At 46.3% G+C, this 12,405-nt stretch overlaps 1 non-coding gene across 1 annotated transcript; it reads right to left on the bottom strand.

Moving 5' to 3' along the window:
• Window positions 1-5,777: 5,777 nt before the first annotated feature.
• LOC118618023 lies at window positions 5,778-5,906 on the bottom strand. The gene has a single exon (XR_004956964.1).
• Between the last annotated feature and the right edge of the window lie 6,499 nt (window positions 5,907-12,405).

Raw genomic sequence — 12,405 nt, 5'->3', positions numbered from 1 at the left:
GAGGGTGGCCTGGAGGACCTCCGACCCAGCTGGGAACCCCAGACTTTCTAGAAACAAGGGGATTAAGAAGGAGGCAATCTGACTGCAAGATGCTGATAGGGCAGCCTAGATGCTACATGCAAAACAGAGACAGGGCCCTGGCCAGTTTGGCTCAGCGGTTAGAGCGTCCACTTGCGGTCCGGAGAGACCCGGGTTCGGTTTCCGCTAAGGGCACGTACCTCGGTTGCAGTTTGTCCCCGGCCCTGGTTGGTCGTGCGGGTGGCAGCCACTCGATGTGTCCCTTTCACATCGATGTTTCTCTCTCTCTCTCTCTCTTCCTCTCCCTCCCTCCCACTCTATCTGTACAAAAAATGGAAAAATGTCCTCGGGTGAGGATAAAAAAAAATAAAAAATAAAAAAAAACAGAGACAGGGCCCAGCCATCAACCCCTGCACCAAGAGAGGAAGGGAGAGGGAGAGAGAGGGAAACATCGATGAGAGAGAGCATCAGTTGGCCGCCTCCTACACGCCCCCCACTGGGGATCGGGCCCACAACCTGGGCATGTGCCCTGACTGGGAATCGAACCCGTGACCTCTTAGTGCAGGGTCGACGCTCAACCGCTGAGCCACACCGGCCGGACTTGGTTCCCTTTTTAAATGAAAACAAAATCTCAGAGTATTTTTGTGAAAAGTGTTGCAGGAACGCAAATGACACAGTTCTAACTACACCTAGCTAATCTGTTTTGTGAAGAAATCCAACGGTGATATTTAAAAATGTCAAACTCAGTGTTCCCCGCGCCCCGCTCGCGTTCTGAGCCTGGAAGGGGAGAAGGCGGCCGGCCCCCTCCGTGCACGCCCTCCGCCTGTGAAGGCCCAGAAAGCCACCTCCTCCGGCTAACAGGCCTGCTTGGCCCCGAGCCAGCGCTCTGCTTCAGTTAGAACCTAATCCCGCTCACCTCAGGCTCGCGAAACCAGCGAGAAGGAAAAACAACAGTCCGTTTAATTAAATTACGCCACAGCCTGATTTCAACCCATCCGTGTATTAAGAAGTGACATGTGAATATTGATTACTGTCGCCTCTGTAAAAACTCCACTACCTGCTCCCAGCTCTCTTCCTAATAAAGAATGATGTTCCCCCCTACCCTCTACCCCGGCAGTTTTGATTTTATTTTAAAACAAATTAAGTAGCCCTGGCCAGTTTGGCTCAGCGGTTAGAACGTCGGCCCACGGACCAGAGAGTCCCGGGTTCGGTTCCCGCTAAGGGCACGTACCTTGGTTGCAGTTTGTCCCCGGCCGGGTTGGGGTCCTTTGGGTGGCAACCACTCGATGTGTCTCTCATATCCATGTTTCTCTCTCCCCCCCCCCCCCCCCGCCTCCCGCTCTATCTGAAAATAAATGCAAAAATGTCCTCAGGCCCTGGCCAGTTTGGCTCAGCGGTTAGAGCGTCGGCCTGCGGTCCGGAGAGACCTGGGTTCGGTTCCCGCTAAGGGCATGTACCTCGGTTGCAGTTTGTCCCCGGCCCTGGTTGGTCGTGCGGGTGGCAGCCACTCGATGTGTCCCTTCACGTCGATGTTTCTGTCTGTCTCCCTTCCTCTCTCTCCCTCCCACTCTATCTGTACAAAAAATGGAAAAATATCCTCGGGTGAGGATAAAAAAAAAAAAAAAAAAAATGTCCTCAGGTAAGGAAGACAAAAAACAAAAACAAATGAAGTCAGTCCAGATCTAGACACACACAAAAATGATACTGTTTTCCCTTCTCCCTTCTCTCAACTCTCTGTTTCTGGTTCTGGGACTTTCCTGTCCGTCTTTTCCCAGCCGTCCCTCCGGGCTGGTCACTTGTCTCCTGTGGCCACTGTGACTTTTCATTCTGTGGGTGGCACTGGGGTGACTAGTGTCTCCTTCCTCTCTGCTGTCCCCGTCCTTCTGCTAACTAACCTAAATGAGGGTGTGTCTCTGCCTGGGACCTCACCGCGAGCTACCCGTCGACCTCCTGCTCTTGCCTACCTGGAAGAGTGGGAAACTGAGGTAACGGATGCCCTGATTCTCATCTAGTGGGATGATTTGGTGGCCCCCCCCGGAGTCTGCACCCCCACCCAGCTCTGACCCCGCACTGCTCTGTGAGGCTCGGGGCCTGTCCCTCACAGTGACGGATTGAGGAGGACGAAGTGGGTGGACAGATGAGATTCAGGATGAGACATTAGAACAGTTACTTGCAAGCATGTCTGCACCATGAAATAATCCAGGGGGCCTTTAAGTAACATTGGCGTCCTAGCCCCACACCCCCTGATTGCGTGGATCTCGTGTGGACCTCAGATGGGTGTTTTTAAAATGGTGGTGGAAAACACATACGATTTCCATCATCATCATTTTTAAGTATACAGTTTCAGTGGGTTGTGAGACAGCTCTTCAGGTCGTCTGGCCGCCGGAACTGTGCACTCACCAAGCAGGTCCCCCGCCTCCCCTCCCCCAAGCCCTGGGAACCACCACTTCACTCTCTGTCTCCAGGACTTTGACTACGCTGGATATTTTCTTCTAATGGGCTTACCCAGCCTTTGTCTTCTTGTGCTGGCCTGTGTCCCTCAGCATGGTACCCTCTAGGTCCAGCCAAGTGTTAGCCTGTGGCAGTATCATGTTAAGGCTAAGTGACGTTCCGTTGCATGTGAACAGCTCATTTCGTCTGTCCATTCATCCTGTGGCGGACGTTTGTTTTGCTTTCACTCCTTGGCTATTGTGAATAATGCTGTTGTGAACACGGGGGTGCAAATCTCTCTTCACAACCTGCTTTGGATTCTTTGGCATCTAGACCCAGAAGTGGGGTTGCCAGATCATGTGATAGTTCTATTTTTAATACGTTAAGGGACCTCCACACTGCTTTCTATAGCAACTGTATTTGCATTCTCATGAGCAATGCGCAAGGGCTCCACATTCTCCAAGAGGGCAAGCCGACACTCGCTGTTTTCTGTTTTGTCTGTTTTATAATAACCATTCTAATGGGTGTGAGGAATGATGGCGATATCTCGTGATTTTTATTTGAATTTCTCTTATGACTTGTGATGTTGAGCATCTTTTCATGTGTCTGTTGCCCCTTTGTAGATCACCTTGGGAGAAATATCTATTCAAGTCCTTTAGCCATTTCTAAATCAGGTTATTTGATTTTTGTGGTTGTTGAGTTATAGGAGTTCTTTGTATATTCTTGATATTAATCCCTCATCAGATACCTGATTGCAAATATTTCCTCCTATTCCATAGCTTGCTCTTTTATTCTGATGGTGGTTTCCTTTGAAGCACAAAAGTTTTAACTTTGAATTAGCTCCATTTGTCCATGTTTGCTTTTGTTATCTGTCCTTTTGATGTCACAACCACAAAACCATTGTCAAACCCAGTGTCATGAAGGCATTCCCCTGTTTTCTTCCAGGAGTTTTACAGTTCTTCCATTTAGGTCTTTAATTCATTTGGAGTTGACTTTCTTTTTTAAATCCTCACTGAGAATATTTTTCCACTTATCTTCAGTTAGAGTGGGAGGGAGAGAAAAGGAGAGAGAAACATCGACATGAGAGGGACACATCGACTGGTTGTCTCCCGAAACCAAGGTCCACGCCCCTGGCCGGAACTGAACCTGCGACCCATTGGTCCATGGCCGGACACTCCACCGCTGAGCCAAACCAGCCAGGGCTAGAGTTGATTTTTATATATGGTATAAGATAAGGGTCCAACTTTATTTATTTTTGCACATGGATATCCAATTTTTCCAGCACGATTTGTTGAAGAGAATTTCCTTTCTCTGTTGAGTGGTCTTGGTAACTTTGCCAAAGATCATTTAACCACATAAGCAGGGGTTTATCTGGGGTCTCTCTATCTGGCCCACTGACCTATATGTTTACCTTTCTGCTAATTTCACAGTTTGGATTATTGCAGCTTCGTAATAGTTTTCAGATCAGGAAGTGTGAGTTCTCCAACTTTGGTTTGTTTGTGTTTGCAAAATTGTTTTGGCTATTTGGGAGTCTCATAAGATTCCATTTAAATTTTAAGATGATTTTTTTTCTATTTGTGAAAAAACAAAACGCCATTGGGGTTTTGATAGGAATGACATTACACCTGTAGATCATTTTGAGTGGTACAGACATCTAACAACATTAAGGCTTTTTATTCATGAACACGGATGTCTATCCATTTATCTGTGGCCCATTGGAGCTTGCGTTTTCCTAGCCGGAGTAATTTCTCCAGAGCCAGGCAACTGCCCCTTCAGAGCCCTACGAGAAATTTTCCTTCGATTTCTGCAGCAAAAGGAAGCTCTGTTTCCATGTGGCTTGAACCTGAGGGTACGTAGAGACTGAAGCTCTTATCACCATCAAGTCATGGAGCCCGTGATGGATGTCAGCCCAGCTCAAGGTCGAGACAAGAGAGGGTCACTGAGCACGGCCGACGTCCTCCGAGCCCTGCAGCTACCCCTCCCTGATCTTTCCAGTGATATGAACCCAAACAGTTCCCTTTATGCCCAAACCAGTTTGTGGTTGGCATTTTGGTCATTTGCATCCAAGATCCTCATTGATTTAGAAAATAATACAGCTTTTCGAAGAGTGGGTGACCAGGCGGCCAGGCCCAGGCCAACAGTCCTGGGCATGAGCTTCCAGCAACCAGAACAACACTGCCCTTGAGCTGAACCTAATTCCCGCTGAGGCCAAGTCTGCAATTCAAAGGGCGGTCCCGCCTGCCAATCTTGCGAGAATGGCTACAGTCTCCAAACCCATCCCATCCGAGTGACCCTTGCAGGGTCCCCTCCTTCCCCTCCCCCTCTGTTCCTTCAGCTCCCAACAACAATCCTCTTCTTCCCATCGACACTGCTCACAGGGAAACATTCAATTAGTTCATCCACTCGGAGGTTTACGTGACTCCTATGTTCCTACTTGTTAGAATACCTGCATTTCAAAAGGGGACCAAGCATCCTAATAATAAATAAAATTTCTAGCGGTGGACTTTTGTAGACACAGGAGAGCAGTCACTTAAATAAGACGTTCAGTTGCCTCAGTTCACGGGACTGCTTTGAAGTCTAACTCACAGTAGACAAATGAATGTGTCTCTGCCCATGCAGCTCTGGGTTGCTCATATAACGCAGTGAAACAGGGCTCTAGGAGTCATTAGAGGATGCAGAAAATCACAGGAAAGTGCAAACTGCCCTCAGAAACATCAAAGCACATCCCCATTACCTGTATCTATTGAACACTTAGCATGTTTCCACATGCTGGGCATTGTTCCAGGAACTCGACTTGATCTAATCCTCACTGACACTCTCGGAGGTGATACATGGTACATGTCGTACTGCAGCTGAGGAAATGCAGGTGCAGAGAAGTTAAGTAACTTTTTCAAAGCGGCATCGTTACAACGCTGACTGAAGAAAACCACGAAGCAGAACAACGCTAGGGGCACCAGGGTGAACTTGGCCTCCCGGGCTCCTTCGAGGCCCAAAGGAATCACCATTTGGTATCTAATGAAATCAGGAACTGAGAAATTATTACTTAATTCTTATTATTGTTTTCCTTTTTCGTATTATCCTCACCCGAGGACATTTTTGCATTTATCTTCAGGTAGAGCAAGAGGGAGAGAGGGAGAAAGAGAGAGAGAAGCATCGACGTGAGAGAGACACATCGAGTGGCTGCCACCCACACGACCAACCAGGGCCGGGGACAAACTGCAACCGAGGTACGTGCCTTTAGCAGGAACCGAACCCAGGACTCTCTGGACCTCAGGCCGACGCTCTAACCGCTGAGCCAAACCGGCAAGGCTGTTTTGTTTTTTTTCTTAAATTCCCTCTAGTGCCCTTAAGAGCCAGCCCCATGCTCAGGATGGCCCTCCTGTCCGGAGAGGGTGACCGCTGTGTGTCCTGCCAGGCTCCCCGGTTACAACTGAAACGTTATTTCAGAGTCAAAAGAGTTGGGAGCATCCAATTGGCCACTGAAATGAGAGGGAAATGAGATCCGGCCAGAAAATCGGAAATAGAACTAGACCACACGTCCAATAATTCCCTGTCTCTGTTCTCTACATTCATTCACTCACCCACTCATTCTTTATTCAGCATAAACACTCCATAGAAAATATTCATTTGCTGCACATGGAAAAGGTTGGTAATGCCAAAATTAAAAATATACACATATAAGCAAAATAAATCAATAAGCTCTTTGCTCTCAAAGAAATAATAGTGTTGGGCCCAGGCAGTGTGGCTCAGTGGTTGAGCATCAACGCATGAACCCAGAGGTCGCTGGTTCGATTCCCGGTCAGAGCACATGCCCAGGTTGTGGGCCCGATCCCCAGTGCCCCCATGCAGGAAGCGGCCAATGTTCTCTCTCATCGATGTTTCTCTCTCTCTCTCCCTCTCTCTCTAACATTAATAAAGAAAAAAGGAAAATAGGAAATGCTAGTGTTGGGATAAGTGAGATAATGGACTCATCAGCCATTTAGAGGGAGGAGCCAACTCTGCCGGGGACTGGGGGGCGGGGGTGCCAGGAAGACTTCACAGGGGAGAAAGCAGGAACTTTCTTTTTCTTAAATTAAATGTACTGGGGTATCACCAGTTAACAAATTCTACAGGTTTCAAGTGCACGGTTTTATAACACATCATCTGTACACTGTAGTGTGTGTTCAGCACCCCAAGTCAAGTCTCCCTCCATCACCACTTATCCCCCTACACCCTTCCCCCCTCCCCCAGCCCCCCCCCCCGCGATCATCACACTCTGTGTGTGTCCCTGAGTTTTTGCTCTGTCCTCCCACCCCACCCCAGCCGCCCTAGGCCAGCTGGCCTCCTGCTCTCTGTCTGTGAGGCTGGAACTTCGAAGGGAGCCAGTCAGGCAGGGACAGCCTGGGGAGAAGGTGAGCGGTCACAAGGCAGCCGCTCAGGTGTCTGGGAACTGCAGGGCCCGGCTGCAGGAGGGGAGGCCGGGCGCATGGGGTCTCGGGGTCACTCACTCCAGGCTGAGGACTAATTCCTTGGCGGGGTCATGGGTGTTGGTGGCCAGGTTTGCAGTTGGGAGCACATTGTAAAAGTCTGCGGAGAAGGGGCAGAGCAGGGTGGGTGGGCGGTGCGGGGAGTGTGAGCATGGAGATGATCTGGTCACGATTGCTGTCGGGCGAAGTGGGGGCCTCGGAGGAGCTGAGAGGAACAGGAAGAGGCTGCAGGGCGTCGGGTGCAGACGCCATCGCCCTAGGCAGGTGAGAGCTCGTGGGCACCCACTGGGCAGGGCCGCGGAGCTGGGGAGCGGGTGCATCGGGGAGCAAATGCACGGCTTGGCACAGATCGGGTGTGGGGACTGCAGGACAAAGCACAGGCAAGTCCAGCTCCCGGTTTCTGAGCGGGGAGCCCCAGGGGATGGTAAGCTCCGCCCTTTCTTTCCCACAGTACACGCAGGTTATGAACAGCTCAGTAACGCGGAGCTGAAAGAGGTACCCATGCAGGTCCCTGTCTGCTGGTCCCCCTCAGCCCAGTGCCTCTCCCCAGGGCCCGGCCACTGCCAATATTGCCCTGCGTTCCCTCCGGTGGTTGTCTGTGTCCATGCTGCACTCAGTTAATTTTTTAATCGCAAAGAGCACCTCTGCTGCAGAGACAGACGTATTGCCAAGTCACTGAAGTTTCTGGAGAGGTTTGCAGTCAACCACGCACACCGCAGGGTTGGGACAAGTTTCAGGAAGGGAGCCGCACCTCTGGGAGCTCCCTCTGGGCCATGTCATAGATTCAGCCCTGGTTACAGCGGTCATTCACGGGACCAGACAGTGGCTCTACCGCACCCAAGGGTAACACCGCAGTAATGGAACTGATGAGCCTTTTTCATTAACGATTCTCCTAGAATATAGGTACGTTCATCTCCAACATTAAAGATAAAGTATACTCTCTTTGGTATTCAATGCCCTAGAAATGCCAAAAGGATTGTTTGTGTGTACATTAGCTTTCAATGGGAGAATTCTCCATGGGCGTTTTTCTTTCTCCTGTGACCGGGATAATATTACCGTTACAAATTAAACATAAGGCAAATGTCATAAGGATATGAAGAGATGACTTTGATGAAACTGCAGCTGAATGGGGTCTCTCTCTCACTTTCTCTCTATTAGACACACACACTACATAAAAGTCACTCAAATTTTCAGAAGAAAAACAAAGTCTGCCATTTTTATAGAGCTAAAATAAGTCATAGCGCACACACTAAACTGTACATATCCCCACAGGGGATTCACTGCTTGGGAGCTGCTGTCAAAGACTAAAATGGAACAAAATAGCCCCATTTAAGACCTTTAAATATTCCTAACGTTATGTTTCAGAGAGAACCTATATCAAAAGATATTTTAGAAGGGTAACTACATGCACCAGGACATTAGGCAAGAAAATATTTAGGTTCACATCTGTCAAAAATTAAGTCTTACGTTTAGTATTTTAAACTTAATATGAAAATACAAACTAATATGTAGCAAGTTACATTTTTTTTGCAATTTTTATTAATTTATTTTTGTTACAGTTGTTTCTCCTTTTTCTCCCCTAGACACCCTCCTCCCCATTCTGCCCGCACCCCTGCCCCCACCCAGCATTGTGGTCTGTGTCCATTGGTTACGCACACATGCACACAAGTTCTTTGGTTTATCTCATCCCTCCCTGCTGCACCCCTCCTCTGAGGTTAGTCAGTCTGAACTGTACCCCTTTCTATGTCTCTGGGTCAATTTTTTTCATCAGCTTATTTTGTTCATTATGTTCCACAAATAAGTGACATCATGCAGTATTTGTTTGTCTCTAATTGGCTTATTTCACTTAGCATAATACTCTCTAGTTTCTTCCATGTCATCTCAACGGATAAGAGATCTCCCCTTCTTACAGCTGCATAGTATTTCATTGTGTAAATGTATCACCGCTTTTTTATCCACTCGTCTACTGATGGACACTTGAGCTGCTTCCAGATCTTAGCAATTGTAAAGAGTGCTGCTATGAGCATAGGGGTACATATATCTTTTCTGATGGATGTTTCAGGCATCTTAGGATATATTCCTAGAAGTGGGATCGCTGGTCAAATGGAAGTTCCATTTTTAATTTTTTGAGGAAACACCATATTGTTTTCCATAGTGGCTGCATTCCCACCAGCAGTGTACTAGAGTCCCCTTTTCTCCACACCCTTTCTCTTCACCAACACTTGTTGTTTGATGATTTGTTGATGGCAGCCATTCTGGCAGGTGTGAGGTGATACCTTATAGTCATTTTAATTTGCATCTCTCTGATAATTAGTGACGCTGAGCATTTTTTCATATGTCTCTTGGCCATCTGTATGTCCTGTTTGGAGAGGTGTCTATTTAGCTTCTCTGCCCGTTTTTAAATTGGGTTCTTTGTCTTCCTTTTGTTAAGTTGTATGAGTACTCTATATATTTTGAAAATTTTCTGATATATTGTTGGCAATTATCCTCTCCCATATAGTGGGTTCTCTTTCCACTTTGATGGTTGTTTCTTTTGCTGTGCAGAAGGTTTTTAGCTTGATGTAGTCCCATGTGTTCATTTTTTCCTGTGTTTCTTTTGCTTCAGAGAAGTCAGCTGATAGTCTTATGGAGGTTCCTTTGTAGGTAACCTGTTGCTTATCTCTTGCTGCCTTTAGGATTATCTCTTTGTCTTTAATTTTTGGCATTTTAATTACTATGTGTCTTGGTATAACCCTCTTTGAGTTCTTCTTATTTCAGGCTCTCTGTGCTTGTTGTATATGTATGCCTTTTTCCTTCACCAAGTTAGGGAAGTTTTCTGTCACCATTTCTTCAAATATAGTCTCTAACCCTTGCTCATTTTCTTCTTCTTCTGGAACTCCTATGATGTGGATGTTGTTATGTTTCATATTGTCCCACAGTTCTCTTAAGCTGTCTTCCTGTTTTTTAATTGTTTTTTTCTTTTTGGTTTTATGATTGGGTGAGTTTTTCTACCCTGTCTTCTAATTCACTGATCCAGTCCTCAGCTTCCTCTACTCTTATGGTTATTACTTCCATTGTGTTCTTTATTTCTGCTATGTCATTCTTCATTTCCAATTGGTTGATTTTCAATGTTTCTATATCTTTACTCATGCTGATGAGCTCTTTACTCATGCTGTTGAGCTTCCTCATTATCATCACTCTGAACTCTACCTCTGATAATTCACTTAACTGCATTTCATTTATTTCTTCTTTGGTAGTGTTTTCTTGTTCTTTCATTTGGGATTTGTTTCTTTGTTTCACCATTTGGGCTATCTCAGTGGGTTTTGGAGCCTGCCAAATTTTTCCTGATGGTGTTGGTGCTCTGCTGGTTGTGGCTCCCTCTACTGGGTTTGGATGAGTGTGGGAGGACCCATGTTAAACACAACTGTCAAGTCTTGCTTTCCTGTGTAGATTTGCAAGCCCAGGGAATGTTTAGTTATCCTCTAGCTTTTTGCCTGGAGGCTATCAGTCTCAGTTACATGATTACCCATGGGTTGTAGCCCTCAACTGAGTAAAAAAATCCCTCAGGTGTTCAGGGTAAGAGGATTTCCGGTAGATGGGACAGATGCTTGCTGGCTGTTACTGAGCCTCAATTTGCAGTTCTCTGGCCTGGCCAGGTGGTGTTAAATTACTGAGGGTGGAGCAGTTGCTTCTCCCTGGGACTCTGGGAAGGGGCTCTTTGAGTAATATGGCTACTGTCCTGTGAGGAGTGATTCAGCACAAAACTCCCATTGCCCTCCTAGCTCTCCAAGCTACTGAGTCTCTCCACATTGTTCTAGTCCAGTCTGCCCTCCCTCTGCTGGAGCCCAAGGTGCATGGCTGTAGCTAATTTAGTGCTCTGAACTGGCCCTCTATGGAGCCAGCTCTGGATTTTAATCCCGAGGGAGTTGCTCACAGCTAAAATAGCTGCTGTCTGTGGGCTCGCAGCCCACAGTCTCATGCCTCTGCAGTTCCTACCAGGCTAGATTTATTGTCCTCTTTCTGTCCGTCATTATATGGGTCATCTTCAGCTGCTTATCTGTTGGTTCTTCCAGACAACTTGTCTTTATTTTAGTTGTAATTCAAGTTTGGTCCCGGGAGATGGTCGTGTAGCTACCATCCACTCTGCCGCCATTTTAGAATCTCTCAAGAGTTAATTTCATTGATTTCTTAAAACTTGCTTAATATATTACTATTTTCAGTGAGTCATATCCCTAATTCAGGAAGTAATTATAACATGGACAATAACCATTATAATAAAGAATAGCTAATATTTGTCAAGCATGTATTATGTGCCAGGCTTTATTATTTTATCTCATCCTTGCAATCCATTATTACCCCATTTTAAACATATGACCTTGGTTGACTTCTAATATTGCTCAGTAGTATTGGACAGTAGCCATATTACTCAAAGAGCTCCTTCCCGGAGCCCCAGGGAGAAGCAACTGCTCCACCCTCAGGAGTTTAACACCACCTGGCCAGGCCAGAGAAATGCAAATTGAGGCTCATTAACAGCCAGCTCAAAGGATGCTTAAACAGGGTACTTTGAGATGACAAAACATTCAATGGTTTCAAAATCATTTGTGCAAGAAGCCCTGTCCAAATCAGATATTTGGAGCTGCTTCATGGCTGAGAGTAAACTGCCCAGGTTGGTTACAGTATAAAGTGGAACTTAAGCTCCTGGTTCCACCCCTGGCACAGAGAGTCCAAACTTAGAAACATTACCCTTTTTCATCTTAGACTAGTGGTTGCCAGGATAGGGTGTCCAGATCTCAAATTAAGGAGAGGTGTTAATATCTTGGGAAGTTGCAACGGTTGGCTGTGGACACATGCCTGGACATCAGTGAGATCTCACTCCAAACAGAGTTGTTCAATAGAATTTGTTGCTGTCAAACAGCCCAAACAACCAAAACAATTGTGTATATGTCCCCATTAGAATGCTCCCAGAGACATTTTATTCAATGAAAAAAGCCAGATGTAGAAGAGTTTACATGGTATACAATAATTTGTTTAGAAAGCAGGTGGTGGAGGGAGGATGTATTTAAATCTATGCTAAGATGATCAGAGAATCTAACAGTAAAGTTTCACAAGAAATTACCTTGGAGGAGAGAGCCTTTCAGGGATAGAAGAATTACTTTTCATTCTTCACTTTCTTGTCATTTTTAAATTTTGTAAACAATGTATATGCATTACTATTTCAAATAGAGAGTAATAGATAGATGATAGATGATAAATAGATAGATTTTCCTAGTCAGCAGGATTTCTTACATCTGCTCCTTTATGTCCATGCTCCACTCTTCCCCATCCGGCTCTGCACCCTAAAAGGCTGACAACTGGTACCCAGTTGGGTTTGGCCAATGGGAGCATCAGCAGTGGATCAGAGGAGAGAAAAGGAAGAGAGTTAGGTCAAAGTATTTATTCAAGTTGACCAAAAAAGAAATTATATAATATACTTTTAGGGAGCAATATGAAGAAAATATAACAGAGCAGTGGA

This window comes from Molossus molossus, unplaced genomic scaffold, assembly GCF_014108415.1.
Source record: "Molossus molossus isolate mMolMol1 unplaced genomic scaffold, mMolMol1.p scaffold_m16_p_5, whole genome shotgun sequence".
Taxonomy (NCBI): Eukaryota; Metazoa; Chordata; class Mammalia; order Chiroptera; family Molossidae; genus Molossus; species Molossus molossus.
The sequence above is the reverse complement of the archived record's forward strand: the minus strand, read 5'-3'. Positions and strand labels throughout refer to the sequence as shown.